Source organism: Bufo bufo, chromosome 11, assembly GCF_905171765.1.
Source record: "Bufo bufo chromosome 11, aBufBuf1.1, whole genome shotgun sequence".
Lineage (NCBI taxonomy): Eukaryota > Metazoa > Chordata > Amphibia > Anura > Bufonidae > Bufo > Bufo bufo.
This window is the reverse complement of record NC_053399.1, coordinates 81,054,924-81,077,617: the sequence shown is the minus strand read 5'-3', so window position 1 is coordinate 81,077,617 and position 22,694 is coordinate 81,054,924. Positions and strand designations below refer to the sequence as shown.

Below are 22,694 nucleotides of genomic sequence, written 5' to 3'. Positions count from 1 at the left end.
ACCTAAATCAAGCATCCAGCAATGTCACCGGACTCTCCGCCTCCTTACCAGCGATGCCGGCGTCTTCTCTTCCGGGTCTAGGGCTGACGTCATCGGCGCAGGCGCACTGAGGAAGGAGCAGCCAAGCGAGCGTCCTTCTCTCAGAGCGCGGGATTTGAGCTGCAGGCAGGGCCAGCGGGAGGAGGAGAGCGCTCGCTGGCCCTGTCAATGAAGTGGAGGAGGGGGCGTTTTTTTAGACCGAGGATGCTGCGGCTACCAGCAAGTCCACCCAACTGGTGGTAGTGAAGAAATTTGCATATCACAAAAGTACTATTTTTAAAGAATTTAAAGCACAGCCAGAGGTAAGAGGGGTATATATGGACTCTGCGTACATTAGCAATCATATTAAGTCCAATACTGAAAATTGCTGTTTGGGGGGTGACGGAAGCCCTTTAACCTTTAATACAGGAGGCGGGTACTGGCAGCAGATCAGCGGCAGTTGACGGAAGCCCATTAACTTTTAATACAGGAGGCAGGTGCCCGCAGCAGAATCGCATAGTTGGCACCCTGCCTCTGACAGGGAGCTGTGATCAGCAGCAGTTAACCCCTCAGGTGACCATTTTGGTCGAAGTTTGAAGCATCATTTGAGGAGTGTGCCGCCAGAACAATTGCTGAGAACTCAAGCAGCTCTCGGCATCATTCTGGAGGCAGCCCCTCCTCCTCATGATACATCAGAAATATTTTTGGCCCTGGAAAACTGGTGCACCCATGGGCACATGTCTGGCCCCGGCCAATTTCCCAGGTTCCACAGGGGCCGCCCCAAAACCCTACAATTATGGAACATTATGGGCCACAAAGTAGGCCATACAGCCAACCGTATGGCGAGCCTTTATATGGCCAACAAAAATCCGTTTTGTACTCTGTGCTAAAATAAATAGAGTTTTATTTTCATTTGATTGTTTGCGGTCTTTATTCTACACATTAAATAATTATATTTATGTAGCACAAACACATAGAACACATTAACAATTGTACACGTTTCCTATAAAAATAGAACCTAAATACACGTAACTATATAAACATGATTGATTCATTTACACATACATATTAATTTTGGTATAAATCTTTTTATTGTGCAGTCATCAAAAAACATACATAGCCAATGTACATGCATTTTACAAAGTGTTGCACATTAACGTTGACAATGATAAATAGCATGACACTGCCAAATGACAGCACTTCAACAGAGGCGCCAATTATCTAAATTGTTCATTAAATCCACAAGAAAGGAATTATTAGGATTACAAGCTAATTTCTATGACCTCTGATACAATACAGCCGATAAAATTGTAAATCACACTAATTATAAACGTCTTAATGGTTCCAACAACAAAGGCGAGAGCATTTCACAGCTATATTATATGTTTAGATCCAAATCGAGCTCTAGGATCATCCATATTACTGATCTGCGGTATTTAAGTATTTGACCTGTAATTTTTCCAAGGTGCCCATAAATTGGAATAAGATTGGTGTGTTCTTTTTTCCCAACTTACTAACTCTTCAAGTCTGCATATTAAGTCTACCTTCTCTATCCACATTTGTATTGTGGGTGGATCTTTGCTTAGCCATTTCAACGGTCTTGCCGCCTGTATGAGCATTGTGGGTAAGTATTTCTTGGAGGGGCCCCAGGAGGCACAAGGAAGCCACAACAACACTGATTCGAGACTAAAGTGTATATCTGTGGTGCAGATAGCGTTTATTGTATCTCCGATGTCCCTCAAAAACTTTTGGATGATTGAGCATAGCCAGAAAATATGGCTCAAAGTCCCTTCCTCCATTCATCATCTCCAACAAGTGGCAGAGTCCCCCAATCCTCTACTGTACAGCTGGCTCAGTGTTTTATACCATTGTGTGAGAGTCTTATAGGAATGTTTCTGTATTCTCACACATCTAGAGAATCCATGCGATTTACTATGCATCCACATGATGTCCTTCTCATTGAAGGAACTATCAAGCTCCCTCTCCCACGTCCTGATGTATGCTGGCACCGCCTGTCTCCCTTCTGTTATTAGGTTATTGTATAGACTAGAGATCAACCTTCGGGGAGGTGAGGGAATCTGAAGTAGTTTCTCTAACCAAGTGCTAGAGGGCAGAACTTGATACCTTGACATTAACCCAGATAGGGTAGAGGTCAAATCCTCATGTCCCAAAAAACGACTCGTGGGACAGAGATCAGCGCAAAATTTCGTTACTCCTCCCTCATCTCTTAGTGTTTGCCAGACTTAGACCAATGTTCGGTCACCTAATTTCAACCAAATCCCGACACAACTACTTGACTCAGGCCTAATCAAGAAAGGAATTAGAGAGGCTGGAAACATAGAAGGCTTATTTATCAAACCTAAGTCATGGTTTAGGGCTTGGATCGTCTTCACTACGCAATTTGTTATGTTCTTCCCTTGCGTTAATCCCCATAAACTAGCCAAATGCTGTCCCCTAACAATTTCAGCTCTATATCTGTGCCCAGAATGTGGATATTAGTGTTGCATAAGTATACCCAGCACCGCAGTTGAACTGCTCTGTAGTATGTTAGCATGTCCGGAAGGCCGAAACCACCCATTTCCCGTCTTAATTTTAGTCTATCGTGAGAAATACGCTGTCTCTTTTTTTGACATAAAAAAGCTGAGAACATTGATTTTACTTGTGTGAAAAAGGTCTTGGGGAGAGCAATGGGGGCCATCTGCATAAGGTATAGAAACTTGGGCATAAGAAATGCCTTCAGCAGATTCTTCCTCCCAATCCAAGATACATAGGGAATATTTAATGCGTTTAGTTGTGTTTTAACTTTTTGTATCAGTGGAACAAAGTTTGCTTGATACAGCTTGCTCGGGTCTTTTGTTAGCTGAATACCCAAATATGTCAGTTGGGAAGTGGACCACGTGAATAGAAATTTACTTTTCAGTGAAGTCTCCACTTTACTTGAAATTCAGATATTTAGGGCTTCTGATTTTGTGCAATTTACTTTAAAATTGGAGAACTTCCCAAATGTCTCAAATAAAGTAAGTATGTGCGGGAACGCCTTGGAGGGGTTAGTGATCAGTAATAATAAATCATCCGCAAACGCCGCTGAAGTATGTATCTGATCATCTATCCTCATACATATTAATTTCATTAAAAACAATATCAACCAATTGAATGACTTTAGTCAAAATTTTGGAATTTATAATACATATCTTCAAAAGTAACTTAAAGGGTTTCTGTCACCCTGCAAAACTCTTTTTTTTTTTTTTGGATAGTTAGATTCCTCATAGTGCGATATAGGAGAATATAATGCTCTTACTTACTTTCATGCGGCCGATTTATAAAACGAACTTTTATAATATGTAAATGAGGGCTCTACCAGCAAGTAGGGCGTCTACTTGCTGGTAGCTGCTGCAGAAATCCCCCCCCTCGCCGTGTTGATTGACAGGGCCAGCCGTGATCTCCTCCACCGGCTGGCCCTGTCAGTAATTCAAAAATCGCGCGCCTCGCGTCATTCGGCGCAGGCGCTCTGAGATGAGGAGGCTCGTATCCTCAGCACTCCCTCAGTGCGCCTGCGCCGATGACATCACCAAAAGAGAAGACGTCATCGGCGCAGGCGCACTGAGGGAGTGCTGAGGATACGAGCCTCCTCATCTCAGAGCGCCTGCGCCGAATGACGCGAGGCGCGCGATTTTTGATATATGTTGGTAGTAAAGGTGAATCTAGAGAATGGTTCAGGTTTTTTTTCACGAGCGTTAAAAACGCATGCAATCCGCATGTCCCACTCGCAGAAAAAACGCAATAACGCAATGCAATCGCATACAATCGCATACAAAAACGGACAGCACTGGCAAGCAAAAACGGAAAAACTTTAATGTTGACATGGTCTGAGAGGTGAACTGGACTTTCCACCCCTTGATGACCTCCTCCAGATGCCTTATGACTTCTGCTACAATCGCTTCTGCAGTCAGTTATTTCCCAAAGCTTTTGGGTATTCACCTTCCTCCTCACACTCTCTTTCCATTTTTTATTGAACAGTCTCTTTTTGCCTTTTCCTCTCTTCTGCTCTCCTTTTATGGACCTCATTCTCTCTCTCTTCCACCTACTTGGGCACTCTTTATACACATTGTCCCCCGCACCACAGAAGTCACAGGATCTGGATTTAGGACAATTCTTAGCTTGATGGCCAATGCCCTTACAGTTCTTACACACCATCCCTTTCACAATGTCTTTTTTATGTGACCCAATTCAAAGCAATTCCTACAGTACGTAGGTTTCCTGACATACTGTATGTCAAAAGTACCTATTTCCAGTAACAGAGAAATAAGCTGGAGGGTTTTGCACCTGGAATCCATCTGAAGTTTTCCGACAAACATATTTACAACTAAATATCAAGTTACAATAGGCTAACATTGTTGGATCAAGAAGTTGACACTATTGACACCTATATGGGTTATACACATGCACACCTACTTCTGAAGTCCAAAAAGAGTTAAAATCTTCATACCACTCTGAAGTACATCATCATTATGGTTTCTCAGACACTTAAAAACAAGAAGGCACCTACCTTCATCCACAATGATTACTTCATAAGTCCCCTGGAGATGAAAGTCTTGGATGCCAAAAATTGCAGATTTTGCAAAACCAGTTTTCTCTAGTCTGATCTCCTGAACCAAGTAGTACAGGAAGTTTTTCACAGAGTCTTCATGATCGACATACAAACAGATGGTGTTTATTTAATCCCATTGGTCTTCCAGCAAAAGTTGCAACTGTTGGTCAAAAACTACAAAAAAAATAAAAAAATAAGTCCTCCACACAGATTCTGGCCAAGTCTAGAAAACTTGCACTCCTGACAACATCTGGTCAAGCCTTGATCGTAGCCAATAGACCCAGATGTCTGCATGGGAGCTGTATACACAAACCAGCTGCAAGATTTAAAGGGAACCTGAAGGGTTGAGCATGGATTCTGAGCTGCAGGCAGTAAGTTATAGAGCAGGAGCTGCCCCATAACATGCTGTATGCAGATTACTTTGCATTTTCATGGTGACAGGTTTCCTTTAATCAATTCTAAGTCATGACATTTTTCATTTTACATTCTTTGGATCGATAAAAAAATGAAAGCGCACAAATGCTATAATACCTACATGATTTATATGAGTAGCACTGAAAAACAATCAGTAGCCTGCATACCAATATTGAGGTTTACACCAGTTCTAACTGACATCGCTGTGAACCCCTGCAGTGTTGACCCACTGAGATCCATTAGCTCGGTGGTTCTATGTTGTTCTGGTTTCAGAGTTGACATGCCATTTCATTATAAACTCCCATTTCGGATCACTCACTCAAGACACCCCCTATAAGCCACAGTATAGACCCACTGCAAGTAGACTCCTTCTGAAGGAGCCAGCTCATCTGTGAATTCAACATAACATAATGTGCATTGGGCCATTACAAGCTAAATTAGGACACAGATGACATTTCCATCTTGGATTGTCCAGCCAGCATATCAACATATCACATAAAAAGGTAATTTTAAGATAGGGTTTGTCTAGTTTGAAAATCTATATTTTCTACAACCTTTTCTATACCATCATCACCTGGTCAATGAGTTACTTTAATAGACATATTTACTCTGAACATGCTACTAAGCCTGGGAGTACAAAGTAGTCACAAGGCTCAATAGAAAAACTCCATCATTTTACTTAGAGAAGTCAGTTTATTCACACACAGTACTCCAAATCTGCATCTTCTTAAAGGGCATCTGTCAGCAGTTTTGTACCTATGAAACTGGCTGACCTGTTACATGTGCGTTTGGTAGCTGAAGGCATCTGTCACAAAGAGGGGTAGAGGGTAGTGACCACTGACTCCACCCACACCCCTGTCCCTGCCTACTTGCACGATCCGTCCTAAGTAACGGAGCACAACTGGGCGGCGTTCCCTAGCCTTGGTAAGTGCGGAGGGACAAACAAGACAGACAAACATAGAATGGTCAACAAGCAGAGTCAGAACCAGGAGGTAACTACAGTACAAGAGGATAAGCAAAGACGGGTCAAACAACAAGCCAAAGTCAAAAACCAGGAGAAGAGAAGCAGACACAAGGAGCAAGCAAGGACGGAGACGATCAACGAGTCGGGAGTCAAAAGCCACGGAATCACACTAGGACCTCTGGATAGGACCTTATTCACAGGCAACCTGTGGTCAGCAGGTTGTCTGTATATACACTCACCTAAAGAATTATTAGGAACACCATACTAATACGGTGTTGGACCCCCTTTTGCCTTCAGAACTGCCTTAATTCTACGTGGCATTGATTCAACAAGGTGCTGATAGCATTCTTTAGAAATGTTGGCCCATATTGATAGGATAGCATCTTGCAGTTGATGGAGATTTGAGGGATGCACATCCAGGGCACGAAGCTCCCGTTCCACCACATCCCAAAGATGCTCTATGGGTTGAGATCTGGTGACTGTGGGGGCCATTTTAGTACAGTGAACTCCTTGTCATGTTCAAGAAACCAATTTGAAATGATTCAAGCTTTGTGACATGGTGCATTATCCTGCTGGAAGTAGCCATCAGAGGATGGATACATGTTCTCATTCTGTTTACGCCAAATTCGGACTCTACCATTTGAATGTCTCAACAGAAATCAAGACTCATCAGACCAGGCAACATTTTTCCAGTCTTCAACAGTCAAATTTTGGTGAGCTCGTGCAAATTGTAGCCTCTTTTTCCAATTTGTAGTGGAGATGAGTGGTACCCGGTGGGGTCTTCTGCTGTTGTAGCCCATCCGCCTCAAGGTTGTGCGTGTTGTGGCTTCACAAATGCTTTGCTGCATACCTCGGTTCTAACGAGTGGTTATTTCAGTCAACGCTGCTCTATCAGCTTAAATCAGTCGGCCCATTCTCCTCTGACCTCTAGCATCCACAAGGCATTTTGCCCACAGGACTGCCGCATACTGGATGTTTTTCCCTTTTCACACCATTCTTTGTAAACCCTAGAAATGGTTGTGCGTGAAAATCCCAGTAACTGAGCAAATTGTGAAATACTCAGACCTGCCCGTCTGGCACCAACAACCATGCCACGCTCAAAATTGCTTAAATCACCTTTCTTTCCCATTCTGACATTCAGTTTGGAGTTCAGGAGATTGTCTTGACCAGGACCACACCCCTAAATGCATTGAAGCAACTGCCATGTGATTGGTTGACTAGATAATTGCATTAATGAGAAATAGAACAGGTGTTCCTAATAATTCTTTAGGTGAGTGTATAGTGGGGAAGAGGAGTCATGTGACGTGGCCAGCTCCACATGACTCATTCCCAGCAAGAGGAGTCATGTGACATGGCCAGCGCCACATGACTCATTCCCCTGCAACCAGCCGAGTCCTCAGCTCGGCGCTCGGACTCCTTACAGTTGCCATGGGAGTGGAGGACGCCGACCGCGCTAAGGAGGTGAGTGTGGCCGGGTCCTCCCCGCCCCCCGTTGCTGTGGAGATGAGAACGCAGCGCACGTCCTTGCTTCGTACTAGCCGCAGGGCGCCGGCGGTACAGAGGAGGGGAAACATGAAGCTGGTACCTCGTGACAGCATCTGTGTTGTTCCCATGTTCATATGTGCCCTGTTTTAATGTAGGCAAATGATCCTATAGGAGAAACAGGGGCATTTCCGTTACACCGAGAGGCTCTGCTCTCTCTGCAACTGCCACACCCTCTACACTTTGACAGGGGCAGGGGTAAGGACGTTTTTGCTGCCTGGCCCTGTCAATCAAACTAAAGAGGGTGCGGCAGTTGCAGAGAGAGCAGAGCCTCTAGGAGTAATGGCAACGCCCCTGTTTCTCCTAGAGGCTCATTTGCATATATTAAAACATAATTTTTCTTAGCAATGCGGGCACATATAAACATGGGACCAACACAGATGCCTTCAGCTGCCAAGTGCACAATGAACAGGTCAGCCAGTTTCATAGCTACAAATCTGCCAACAGATGCCCTTTAAACGCTGGCTATGAGCAGTCACCACTAGAGGGAGCTCACCATACAGCTACTATTAAACTCAATAGAAGTGTAAAAATCTGTATGCAGTGAATGTCACCTCTTGATGGCTGCAGTCATGGGAAGCAGTCCCTTGGTCTGCCCCTACGGTAGATGCACCACTAGTGTAAACATCTGGTGCAAGGCAGCTGCTGCAAAAGCAAATAAAGAGGGCATAGATGCGTGAAACACATCGGTTTGGCCATGCATTGAAGATGAGAGTCTTGTGTACCACAGTTCCCGCTAAGCTGTGTTCTCTGGAATTGAAAGAGTTAAAATTTCCAAACTCTGCAGCAGGTTAAGCTGTTATTTGGCTCGTTAATTATCGCTAATATTTTGTTTTAACTCTCTTCCTTCCAGACCACACTGCTTAGACGGAACACTTGTGTGCTGGTGTATATAAGTACATAGTTGATCATGACACATTTCAGAAAGTGAGTTTTAAATTATAAGGTAATGCTTGAGATATTTGGGTTGCGTTCTCACCAAAAAAAAAAATATGTGCATAGAAAAATCAAAGGATATCATAAAGATCTATTAAAAGCCTATGTACAGCAAAATCCCAAATTATAGACATTCTCCACTGTAAAATACAGTTGTGTAGTTGATGGATAATAGGCTGTGCTATAAAGTGCTACATGTTGCAGTCTATAAATACCATATATCCATCAGGCTTAACTGCTAACCATAGAGTGGTTTTCAATGGTAATTGCTGTTAGCAGTGTAGCTGTGCTCTTCTCAGACCAGTCACAAATCATATTCATGGAGCCGAAGAGAAACCATACTATGGGAAAAAAAAAAAAGAGTGCAAGAATCAGTTAAAACAAGCTGATTTAGAAGGGCTGGGTGACATCATGCACTGAAAGTCCTAAATCAGAATAGCAAACACCTATGAATCATCTGATGCATTAACCTAAAAGCAGCGGATACCTCATGGACGGGCTCTGTGCAAGATAAGTTACAGCATCACCCTTCATAACACCTTAGGGTACTTTCACACTTGCGGCAGAGGATTCCGGCAGGCAGTTCCGTTCAGGCCAAACGTATGCAAACTGATGGCTGACGGATCCGTCTGACAAATTCATTGAAATGCCGGATAAGTCTCTCCAGTGTCATCCGGAAAAACGTATCCGGTATAAAAAAATGTTTGCATTTTTTTTCAGTCTGCGCATGCGCAGACCGGAAAGCCGGTTGCATTTTGCCGGAACACTTAATGCCGGATCCGGTGTTCCGTGATATTTCCCCTACCAGTGAAATTTCCCTACCCTCGTCACTTCCTGTTGTGACGCTGCCGCACCGGACATGACGTTCCCAGGCGCACAACGACGGGGTAGGGAAATATCACACCAGAGTTGGAGAGAAGGGGCCACCTAATTCTGGCTCCATATGATCAGACACCGCGCGTGAGCAGTAGGGAGACTTAAGAGAACAAATGGCCATCAGATCTCCCTACCCCCACAGTGCATAGGCGCGGTGATCGGATGGATGTTCGGTATAAGAGATCTACCTGTCCGCTGGTGCGCACGCGCTGTGTATCCCGACGGGAGTACCTTAGATGTATTCACTTACTGGTGTGACAGATGGTTACCTGATAATATACACACAAAGATGCCCCATGCCGCATGCTAATGAGCTGATTTGAGTCCAGCGTGATGTCTGTGAGTCCAGCGTTTTTTTAATTCAGAGATAGTCACTCCCCTGCCCACCTGCTGCTGATTCATATGGAAAAAAACTGTCAATCAGCAGCAAGTAGGCGGGGAGAGTCAGGAGCTCATAAATATTCATGACTCATCATTATCAGCTGGAGCTTTTCAATACAAGATGTTGGCAGATTGACTGGGTCAATTAAAGAAAGTGACCCAGCATTTTGCTACGAGAATCAGTTACTTATTTATGTGGCCCTTAGTTAGGACACCATAAAACATGACAGGTTCCCTTTAAGACTATAAATAGAAACAAGACTTCTCACGAACGCTGCTTACGAAAAGAACTTCCAAAGGTGTAATCTTGGTAAATCCGTTTATTTGCATAAAATAGAAAAGCATTTTAGGGCTGGACTTGGCCCTTCCACTAGCATCACACAATGCCTGAGCAAGGGGCTAGTCCAGCCACAAAACACGTTTCTATTTTACACAAATAAATGTATTTACCAAGATTACACTTTTATAATACAATAATAATAATAATACAGCAGACACCTGGTTACAATAACTGAGATGTGGCGACTGCATCCTAACAAAAAAAGAGAGGGAATACATAACAATAGACCGTCCAAATACAGCATTATTCTACCATCTACCAAAAATCCATAAAGATGTCAAGAACCCACCAGGCAGACCCATTATTTCTGGGATTAACTCACTGACAAGTAATCTTTTCCACTACGTAATATTTCTGTAACGGGGTGCCGAAGGCGCACTCGGTCTCCCATCAGCAGCAGACCTGCTGCTTAGCTTCGGGAGAGAGGATCTGTGTTTGGCCTTGTTCCCAGGGCGGCTTTGCTAGCTGGGAGGCTCCCTGCTCCTAGGTCTGCCTTGGGCGCCGAGCTGATCACTCGCTGCTCGACTTGTCTGTCTGTCGGTCATGTGACGCTGGCCACGTCACATGACCCTCACTCCCCACTATAAATACAGGCAGCCTGCTGGCTACAGGTTGCCTGTGATTTTAGTCTCTTAGGCTGTGTGTATTGTTAGCTACTCTATTGATTGACCTCTGGAATTTGACCTTGACCGTTTCCTGACCTCCCTTTGCCTGCTCCCTTGGTTTTGACACTACATCTCGGAATCTGACCTTGGCTCGTTCTCGGATTTGCCACCTGCCTCTTCCCTTTGTATTGACGTGACGTCCCGGACTGACCTCGGCTAGCTGACCCATTTGCCTTCTCCTTCACAGGGTACCTCTCTCTTGTCCACTTGTCTGCCTGCATCTCGCGTACCGTTCTCTGCCTAGCTGTCCGGTACCCTCTCTGTTCCTTCCTCCCCTACCCGGCACTTACGGAGGTTAGGGACCATCGCCCAGTTGCGCCCCGTCACCTAGGGCGGGTGGTGCAAGTAGGCAGGGACAGGGTTGAGGGTGGCAGTCTAGGGGGTGCACTTCCTTCTACCTTCCTGTGACAATTTCTACAGGAAATATGTATTGAATCTCCCCTCCTTTTTAAGAGACTCCTCACAGCTAATTACATTATTAAAAGACATCATCTGGGAACCATTTTACAGCTGGTTGACTATGGATGTGGCAGCCTTGTACTCAATATCCCGCACAAAGCAGGAATTGACACGACGCGCTTCTACTTAGAGACTGATAGCCTCCTCTCCAATAAACATAAAATTTTCATTTTGGACCCAATCCGTTTTATTTTGACACATAATGTATTCTCATTTGAAGGCCAAACATATAAGCAGCGGAATGGTACCACAATGGGAACGCATTTCGCACCAAGTTTTGCTAACTTATACATGGGCTGTTTCGAAGAGGAATACATCTACAGTGGACACTCCTGGAAGGACAAGATTGTCTTCTATAAAAGATATATTGACGATCTAATCCTCATCTGGAAAAGTAGCAATGAAGAGGCCCAGACCTTTATCTCATATTTGAATACTAATACATGGAACCTCACACTCACAGCTAACAGCTCAACCACCTCCATCAAATATCTTGATCTGAGCCTTTATCCAAATAAAGAACTAATCATGTCCAAGACTTTTTTCAAAACAGTGGACAGTAATCGTTACTTGGACTACAAAAGTGCACATCATAAAAATTGGAAAGATAACATTCCATTTAGTCAATTTAAAAAGATTAAGAAGAAATTGTACCACTACGAGTGATTTAGTTTCACAAAGTCAAATTTTTGTTCAAGATTCATTAGTAAAAAATACCCCAAAGGAATCATTGAAGGTGCTTTCATGAGAGCTAACAGACAGAGTCAGGAAGACTGCCTGACAACTAAAGACAAATTCAAAGAACTAGAGAACGCTTCGAAGTATAAATCTTCCTTTATAACTACATTTAATCCAAATCACGAGGTCCTAAGGAACATTTTAAGAAATGACCCCTTTCTTAAGGAAGCTATTCCATCCAAACCCCAGATCATCTTTAGAAGCGCTAGGACACTGAAGATTATATTAGCTCCCAGCAAACTAAAAAAGAAAGTGCCGACATCAACAACGGTCGCAGGATTTTTTCCAAACCGAATGGGCAGTTATAAATGCAATCATGGCCAGTGCAAATGCTGCAACAGTATTTCCAACTAGACCAAAAAAGTTAAGAGCAATGTAACAAATGAAGAATTTCCAATAAAGAGCTTCATGAACTGTTCATCTTCATTTATCATGTACCTCTCTGAATGCGAATGTGGCCTATAATATGTGGGCCGCACTATACAGTCACTCAGGGAACGCTTACATTTGCACCGGTGGAACATCACACACGGCTTCCCGAAACATAGCGTCTCAAGACATTTTCTATTATGTCACGATAAAGATCCTTCTAAGCCTAACATCATACCTATTGAATCTATTAATGACACTTGCCCCAATAGATTCAGAACATTACAAAAGAGAGAAATGTTCTGGATTTTTAAACTTCAGACGCTGGAACCACATGGTCTAAACGAGAGTCTGGAGAGCAAATGCTTTTGATACTATTTACAATCAATTTGGAACACTCATTCCCTATTCGTCCCCATCCTACCCTTCCCCCCAATCTTGGTCATCATGTCCCAATACACCCATATTGACATCCTTTCTTTTTCAATCAGACTAATTAATACAGCGTTAGTGACAACTTTCCCCCTAGTGTCATTTCCAGTAACTTCATTCTCCCTCGATTCAGCCCCCAATTTATTCTACATGGATTTAAATATCATTTTTTCACTCCTACACTTAATTATTCTGTCAACCTTATTACCAGTACAATTCTTTTTCTTCAATCCTTTTTAGTATCATCAGAAATATGCCCTACTCCCACCTCCCACACCAGTTATTCTTTATCACTTTTCTCCAGTATTCAGCATCATATCAGGTTCATCCCCGCTCCCCCTACCAGTCAATTCCCTTCGTATCAGCTCCCTCCGTTCCCCGCCGGCATTGCGAGTGTAGCCCCACCCACTGGCTGCGCTCTCCAATCAGCGCTCTCTTCGCTCCCACGTTAGTCTATTTACTTCCTGCAGCCAGCGCGCGCTGTGAGCACACAGCGATCCAAACGCCCCACGTGCTGGTGAGCGAACGGCTGCGCCTGTGACACTCCTGCTTACCTTCAGGTAACTCTCTCTCCAGCACAGCCCTCCATACATTGCTTTTACCTCTTTGATAATCACAGGATAGTTCTCTCTTTGCCCATCAGTGTATTTATAATGGTCTAACGATTTCAGTCATTATTTATCAATATGAATTTTTACATATAATAGCCACATATATTACCTTCTTTATACAATACTATCAAACCTAAATCCATTTATAATACACCCATAGGTGGCAAGTGACACAGGCTTGTTACCCACTGTTGGTGACATATTGTGGAATTATTTTATTAATTTAATTGGCTTTCATATTTTCATCTCTATACCTTTTATTTATTCTTATATATTATATACTGTTATATTACATTTACATTTATCCTTAATTATTTTAAAATATGTTTTGATGAGCATATACTGACTTTCTGGCGGTTGGAAAACCTGTTGCCAAATATCGCCAACCATTTATTGTTTTTATTATCTATTTATTTATTATGACCATCAATTTTACATTTCATATATATTAATGCAAATATATTTTTTTTGTAAATTTTATTACTATAGAAATTATTACGATTTTGATATTACCTTTCAGACTTGATAAAGGGGTCATGTACCCTGAAATGCATTGTCTTGGAATAAATTGAATTTACTTCTACCTTGGTTGTGGTTATGCACCCTCCATTGTCCGCATATCAATTGGACTTCTATGGTCCAGCAACTCTACAGTTCTGGTTAGACAGAAGGAATGGGCTTGGGGCAAAATTGCGGGGTTCCAATCCATTGCTATGTCAGCTTGGAGCCTTGTGAAGGCTCTCAGGCCTGTCATAGTAAGCTATGTGCTATGCTATGTCTGTGGCAGGACTTGACAGACAGACAGCAAAAATCCCATAGACTACAATTGTATTCTACTATCTACTGATGTCACCAACAGCTCTCTGAGAAGCTCTGACAGACGTTCTTCTGCACCTCTTGCATGATGTTCTTTGTTTTAGTTTCACTTTGTCATCTCTTTTCCTTCTCCCAGCTGTCATCTATTTACACTGATTGTCTCCCTTTATATTCCCTCCTATACTGCCTCACTTTGCGGTTTATACTACTTCCTGGATTGTGTTCACTGCTAGATGCTGCAACTGCTGGTTCCTCAGATAAGTCTTTTCCTTTATTTGTGTTTCCGTGCTGGCTTGATTTTAGGTGACCCTGACTCCCTCCGTATTAAGTGCAGGGAGCCGGTGGTCGTGTCCCCTCACTATTATAGGGTTTTCAGGTGTCACACAGTCTAGGTACGAGGGCATGCAATTATCTATCATAAAGATCTTTGCATGGGCAGAGCAGTCAGGGAGAGCTCTAGGGGTTTTATAGGGCTCACCCATATGTTCCTTAGTTTGGGATCAAGTCAGTCGGTTGTTTATTTATTTATAACTTCCAGTTTTCTGCAACACCATCCGTGACAACTGACCCACAGAATAAGGTTGTCATGTAATTTTAGCACATAGTGAATGATGTAAAAACAAAAGGCTAACTTTTTTCCCGTTTTCCAAAATAAGATATGGTAAACAAAAATTGTACCACTAAGGGCTCATGACTCTGTGTGAATTCCATATCTGTATGTCTGTATGGCCGTTCCGTAAGAAAATTGATCATGTCCTATTATTGTCCGCATTACGGACAAAGATAGGACTGTTCTATTAGGAGCCGGCTGTTCCATTCTGCAAAATGCAGAATGCATCCGTGTTTTACGAATCAGCAATTTGCAGACAGCAAAACATCCAACGCTCATGTGCATGAGCCCTAAAGGGGCTGTCCCATTTTGTCATTTCCACAGTGACATGAGACTAAGTGCCATCCCTAGGTGGCCAGGCTTATGGAAACCACTGCTTCTGTAGCTCCCATTGCAGTGAATGGGAGCTACGTAAAGACCATAACTGAAAAAGTGAAGGTAGCAGCCCAGCAGCTCCAGGCCCAGCCAGTCTTCCCAGTCAGTACTGCACTTTGCTGTGCAAGGAAGACAGATATGCCTTAGCAACCCTCCTTTATGAGAGCACTGCTAAGGGACATTTCTGAGAAAGTTTTCTACTATAAATGTAAGATTGAAGAAGTTGTCATGGTGGTCTGGGCAGATGGAAAAGACTAGGAAAAAAAACTAATAAAATGAGAGAAGACATCACCTGTGAGTAACCTGTGGTTATTCTGCCTTTAATTGCATCTTATCAGTATTTTACTAATCTGTCCAATCTTCAATGGGGGTGATACTCTGCAGACCATCAGTGTGGTATCTGACCACTATATGAATAATGTGGTGTTTACTGGTACGCAACAATTGCACCATGTCATATACATGGCTTCATGGCTGGGATGGGGGCACGTTTCTAAAGCTACTTGCATATTAGCAGGGTTCGGAAGGCTGTTCCGGCAGGGGAACAGCCTGCCGGATCCGTACTAACGCTAGCCCATGTGTGCCTCCGGAAGTCTGCTTAAACCCCATTCACTATAATGGGGACAGGCCGGAGGTCCGGCCGCAGCACAGCAAACATGCAGAGAGGTGGCCGGACAAAAATTGCAGCATGCATTAGCTAACGCTAATGTGAAAGTAGCCTTACTTCAGTTACTTTCAGGTATATTGGAGGATAAAAAGGAATCAAGAAAAAAAAAACACAGCTAAGTGTGCCGAAAGGCCTTCAATTTTACGGTGCATGTAACTATCATCTAGTCAGTAGGTTTCTCTGACAATCTTTCTGGTACTTCTGCAAATTATTTTAACACTAGCAAATACACAAAAACTGCTCACGCTGTCTCTACTTTACAGCTACTCACCATATAACTGCAATCATCTAGATTCTAGTGTGCTCTGACATTTTCTTTTCATTGGTTCTTCCATCACATCCATGCACATACGAAAATACAATAGACCACTGTGCAAGCAAATTATGAATAGAAAAAAAAGAGAAAGGAGAGGAAATACAACTACTGGACAAAGAAATAGTTTTACATAAGGATTTATTCTGCTCCTTTCCTTTTTAATGAGCTTAAAGGGAACTTGTCACCAGTTTTATGGTGTCCTAACTAAGGGCAACATAAATAAGTGACTGATTCTCTTAGCAAAATGCTGGGTCACTTTCTTTAATTGACCTAGTCAATCTGCCAACATCTTGTATTGAAAAGCTCCAGCTGATAATGATGAGTCCATAATATTTATGAGCTCCTGACTCTCCCCGCCTACCTGCTGCTGAGTGACAGTTTTTTTCCATATGAATCAGCAGCAGGTGGGCAGGGGAGTGGCTATAGCTCTGAATTAAAAAAAATGCTGGACTCAATGACATCACGCTGGACTCAAATCAGCTCATTAGCATACGGCATATTTGTGTGTATATTATGAGATAACCATCTGTCACACCAGTAAGTGAATACATCTAAGGTACTTTTTAGTAGTTAATGATTGTATATAATTAGTTAGATTATAATCAAATATCCACATGACAGGTTCCCTTTAACTAGCAATTTCCATTTCTCAAGGCCAAAATAGAACAAATTTATCTTTCACCCATGGTAAAGTAGCTTCTATACAGCACCCATGCCAATTCCCTCACCCAACTACACCCCTGCTCAGGTCAGACTGGTGGTTGCCACGACCTCTAACTCCAGCATCCATTGTTATCTGGCTGCCACACCAGTCAAACCACAAACGGCATAATCAAACAACATGCCTTTACAGTTGCCAAGTTTCTCAGGAAGGCAGTAGGTGTCTGAAGTCTTAGACAACCAGCGGTGGAGCAAGTAAACTATAATCCCTGGGCTGTTCCTCTTGTTACAGGGCTGTGTCCCTATACACAGTCACCAGCTGACAGTATCAGATTGAGTAAGGACACATCTTAAGGACAAGAGGGAATGGTTTAACACCCAAGTTGTCAAAGAAACTTTTTTTGTGGAATACAAGGATACAGGTTGGCCCATGAAAAAGTAGCCCGACTCCAATATGTCCAAATCAAACAGCCTAATAGTAAATCTGTTTAAGTTGTCCATAGCAACCAATCAGAGCTCAGCTTTCAGTTCCTACAGGGCTCTGGAAAAATGAAAGCTGAGTTCTGATTGGTTGCTATGGACAACTAAGACTGATTTACTATTAGGCAGTTTGATTTGGAGATATTGGAGGAGGCCACCCTGTATAACAGACATGTCAGAAGAGGTGTCTCAGCAGAGATGTCTTCTCTGATTGCAAATACTCTTTTTCCTGTTCTTCTCCATCCAGCCCAGACCTCCATTACAACTTCTAGTTGTGAGATAAACATAAATCAGCACATACTATAAAATTAAATCAATGCACAGGTGTGCGTCGCTGTGGCCAAAATGGAAACGCAAATGCGCAATGCTCGCATTGAATATATGGATTATAAACTATACTAAGGTTATATTCATTATATAAATGAATATGAGGTGCATACTCTAAAAGTATTCACCTCGCCTTGGGCCATAGGCTAGATCATCAATATTAAGGGCTGGATAATCCCTTTAAATTCTAATTGTGACTATAGTGTTTGCTGACACATCTTTGGTGCCTCACTTCTAAAGCAGTCCTCAGCCCCTATAGAAGCACAAAAAAATTCAGAATCCAGGCTAGACCCCTAAATTAATGCAGATGCCAGATCCCTAAATTAACTGACACCCCAGACTCCTAAATAAATCCAGACCTTCACACAAAATGTTGATAGGACCACACATTGAGGAGCATGACTATACATGGAGGAGCAGAGCATATGGTATGTGGAGGAGCAACGCCCAGCACATTGGAGAACATGGAACACAGTACATTGGAGAGCAGAGTATAGAGTGCATGAAGGAGAAGTGCACAGTACGTGGAGGAGCGGTGGACAGTACGTGGAGGAGCGGTGCACAGTACGTGGAGGAGCGGTGCACAGTACGTGGAGGAGCGGTGCACAGTACGTGGAGGAGCGGTGCACAGTACGTGGAGGAGCGGTGCACAGTACGTGGAGGAGCGGTGCACAGTACGTGGAGGAGCGGTGCACAGTACGTGGAGGAGCGGTGCACAGTACGTGGAGGAGCAGGGTACAATTCATGCACAAAGAAAGAAAACTAAAAAAGTTATGGGTCTTGGGATGATGCGGCGATGCAAAAAGATTTTCAATTTAATTTTTTTTTTTTAAAGGGTTTTATTGCGCTTAGAGAATAACGATATTATGTTATTTATGCCCAAAAAAATAACAGTAAAATTTCACATCTCCCTCCCAGAAAGAGTTAATAAAAGTTAATCCAAAGGTTTTGTGTACCCCAAATTGTCACCATTAAAAACTACAACTTGTTCCGCAAAAAACAAGCCCTCATACAGATACATAGATGAAAAAATAAAAAAGTTATAGCTCTTAAAAGGCGACAATGGAAAAAAAAAAAAAGGAAGAAAACACTTGGTCAGTGAGGCCCAAAATAGGCTCGTCACTAAAGGGGTTTTCCAAGACTTAAAGGGGTTGTCCGACTTCCGCCTAGCAAGGAGCCCGGTGACAACACCGGCTCAAATGGGCGATCTATAGTGCGGCCTTGGCTGTTTTAGAGGCGGGTGTATCACATAGGGCAGCGCTCAGCGCTATAGACTGCCCACTTGAGCCAGTGACAGCACCGGCTCCCTGCTACGCGGAAGTCTTTGCCTAGCATAGTGTTGAAAAGCCCGGGACATCACCGGCATACAACAAACAGCCGTGCGCTGCGCGATTCAATGCAAAACAAGGGGGGAGCATCAGAACAAGAAATACTCTGATACTCTTATCCCACATAGTAAACCAGTACAAATGTGGTTATATCTGGGGTCAGCTCTGAACTCGAATAACCCCTTAAATACTAATGACCTCTGGATAGGTCATCATCAGTATCTGATCGATGGGGGTCCAACACCTGGGACACCTACTGATCAGCTGTGTGAGAAGGCACTGGCACTCACAGTAGAGCATCGGCCTTTTCACTACTTTCTCTAGGCCGAGTGACGACACGCTCGTTGGTCACATGGCCTAGGAGCAGCTCAACCCCATAGAAGCTGATTGGCAGGGGTCCCAGGTGTCGGACCCCCACTAATCAGACGGACAGTCTTCTTCAGACGTTTGCAATGTCCATCACATCATCATCACTATACATTCCAACGATGATCTCAAAACTTACAGGGGTGTCTCGTCCACAGTAGTGCATATACATTTACCATTCCCTTGGTTGTGTCTCACAACAGCTTAAAAACTGAAAAGTCACATATCATCACAACAGGACATACCATTATAGGTGCAAGTGCTGGAAGATATAACAGCACGCCTAAACATAATGTTATAGCAACGCTGACATATTGTAGAGCAGTCACATTATCGTCCAACAGTTCAACTAGGCGAAATTGCCGCCTCAACGGGGTCATATGGTAAGTCATAAAAACAGTTATTGTAAAGAATGGTTTTCTTTGTAAGAGGTACAAGGCTGATTCCAAACCCTCTTACATGCAGGCCACTTCTGTATAGACTTCTTTGTGGCCTCAGGCCCTGGGTGGATGCCTGAACCACCCAAATATCATACACCATTGTAGACAATATTTTTTCCAAGACACCCAGCTGCCATTCAAGCCTGACCATTGGGCCAATGTCACTTCAACCAATGGTTCCCCAGGACAGTGACAACCAGTTGACTGGTGTGTGGACAAACGCTTTCCTGCTAAGTTCTGTCCTTCCTCTCACCACTTCCTGTGTGCCACCACACAACATATCTCTTGCAGGTTACTTGGAGAAAGACGTCTAGGACTGGCAAGTCAATCATCTCAGCCTGTCTATTCCATCACCCCTTAAAGGGGTTATCCCATGATTGATGTAAAAAAAAGTACATGACAAACTCTAACAAAGCTAGAACCAGTCCTGTACCTCACATGGATCCAAAGATCTCCTCATTCATTGCTCCAATTGCTCTGCTAGATTTAGAAGATGTCCTTTATCAGGAGGTGCACCGTCTACTGCAGCTGGTGGCAGTTGAAAGATGGCACTGAGCATGCGCTTCCATCTCTGTGAGCAGGACTGAGAAATTGGAAAAAGAGCAAACAGCAGGTGGCGCTATACAGATGGATTTGAATTGAATAACTCAGTAGCTATAATAAATTTTTTATTACATACAAAAGTATTCAGATCCAGGTTCTGGTTTAAAAACTGTAGATTGTTTTGTATGGGACATCCCCTTTAATGAGTTGCTACCGGCACTGATCGCTGGCAGCTCTGCTTCTTTTTCTCTATTCCCTGTGCTTTTCTGTTCGTTATTGAGCTCAGGGAAGAGAGAACAGGACTGCCAGCGATTAGCAGTAACAGTAGGTAAACAGGAACGTAGTACATTTACTATCCACATTAATCGCTCTCAGTTCTGTTCTCTCTTTTCTGCACTCAGCCACTAACAGAGAAGCGCAGGGATTCAAGAAAAAGCTGCACAGCTGCCAGCGATCAACGCTAGCAGCAATTCACATCGGCAGGGACACAGGCAGAGATCATTAGGACACAAGTAGATAGGCAGGGGCTGGGGTAGTCGGATTACATGCAGTGAAGCCCTAATTTGCATAAAGAACAAAAACTATTATTTTTTTTCCCTCAGGCATGCTGCAACCGATTTTAACCCTTTCATGATTTTCCTTTTTTGTTTTGTTTTGTTTTCATCATTTACTCCCAGCCCTCCCAAAGCCATAACTTTTTTTATTTTTCTGTTCACATAACTGTATGATGGCTTGTTTTTTTGCGGGACAAGATGTCCTTTCTAAATGGCACTATTTACGGTTGCATACAATGTGGTGGGGTGAAATTATAAAAAAAATAAATAAAAAAAGCGCAATTCAACAACAGCAACAACATTCTGACCCCTATAACTTTGTTGTAGTTATGTGTGCAGAGCTGTGTGAAAACTCATTTTTGTGGGGCGATCTGTACTTTTCAGTGATATCATTTTGGGGTGTGTACGACTTTATCACTTTTTATTTAATGACGTAAATAGCTGTAGGGCAGTCAGGAAGGGATTAGTCGGCAGGCTCAACCTTCCCAAGCAGTATAAGGGTGCATTCACATCACCGTTTAGCTTTCCGTTCTTCTGAGCTGTCAAAAGAAGACGGAGAGAAAAAAAAAAACGGATCCTGTTCCATCAGTTAGGCCTCCTGCACACAAAGTTATTATGTTTCTGTGTCCGTTCCGTTTTTTTTTGCAGATAGAATGCGGGCCCATGTGCTGTCTGCATCAGTATGTCCGTTCCGTAGCCCCGCAACAAAAAAAAAAAATAGAACATGTCCTATTCTTGTCCGTTTTAGGCATTGTTACAATGGATCCGCAAAAAAAATGGATGGCATATGGATGTCATCCGTTTTGTTTTTGGCAGACCGCAAAACATATATGGTCGTGTGCATGTATAGGATTGCATAGGATCAATTTTTTTACAGGATTCTGTAAAAAAAAAAAACGGATCCTTTTGCATCAGTTGTCATCCGTTCGAGCCATTTCTGTCTGAGATCCGTTTTTTTAAAACAGATACAAAAGTACTGCATGCAGGACTTTTTTTTCCCAGTCTAAAAAAACGGATCTCAGACGGAAATGGCTGAAGCGGATGACAACTGATGCAGCAGGATCTTTTTTTTTTTTTTTTTTACTGGATCCTTTTTTTTTTTCCGCTCTCTCTTCGGATGGATCAGAAGAACGGAAAGCTAAACGGTGATGTGAATGCACCCTACTGGTACAATAGGGTCAATCCTACGACAGGTGCTCTCTCAAGTTCTACAGTGAACGTCATAAAAACAAATCTCAAAAACCATGGCATTTTTTATTTTTTATTTCACCCCCACTAAGATTTTTTTTTCCCATTTTTCAATACAAGTTATAGTAAATCAGTTGCGATTAAAAAAAATACAGCTCGACCCGTAGAAAAATGAGCTCTCATTCAGCTACTGTATGTGAAAAGAAAAGTGAAAAAGCTATGGTCCTTTGAAAGCAGGGAGGAAAAACAAAAACGAAAAAAAAAATGAAAAATTGTCCCGGTTCTTACGGGTTAAACCTAGTCTTTATACCCTGTTATCACAGTTTCCATGGACACAGGAACAGTGACTGCAAGTCAGGGAACATTTGAGAGGTAGCAAAGCCTCCCAGTGCAGTGCAGCTGTGATTACTGAGAACATGTTCTGTCCTCTACATAACGTTCCATTTACTAGGGAAAAAAATCAAAAAGAATGCAGGGGTACACAGATAACATAGGGCCCATAGCAAAAGTTGACATGGGCCCTCTCTCTCCCCCACTAAGATATTTCTGATGAAGATTTCTATTAATAAGCGGAGGAATACTTACTTACTCCACTTCTAGGTCGCAAAAAGTGGAACAAGTGCTTCATAAATAAGGCGCACATTGTGAATACCATATTTCTCAATGTATTTCCAAAAGACAACTGGCATCA

General features: G+C 42.9%; 1 long non-coding RNA gene across 1 annotated transcript; it reads right to left on the bottom strand.

Annotated features, from left to right (window-relative positions):
• Positions 1 to 9,796: 9,796 nt before the first annotated feature.
• On the bottom strand, positions 9,797 to 16,751 carry LOC120982583. Its single transcript, XR_005774949.1, has 3 exons — positions 16,732 to 16,751; positions 16,479 to 16,481; positions 9,797 to 9,920 (listed from the first exon to the last, which is right to left on the bottom strand). It is a non-coding gene; the product is annotated as an uncharacterized LOC120982583 (long non-coding RNA).
• Between the last annotated feature and the right edge of the window lie 5,943 nt (positions 16,752 to 22,694).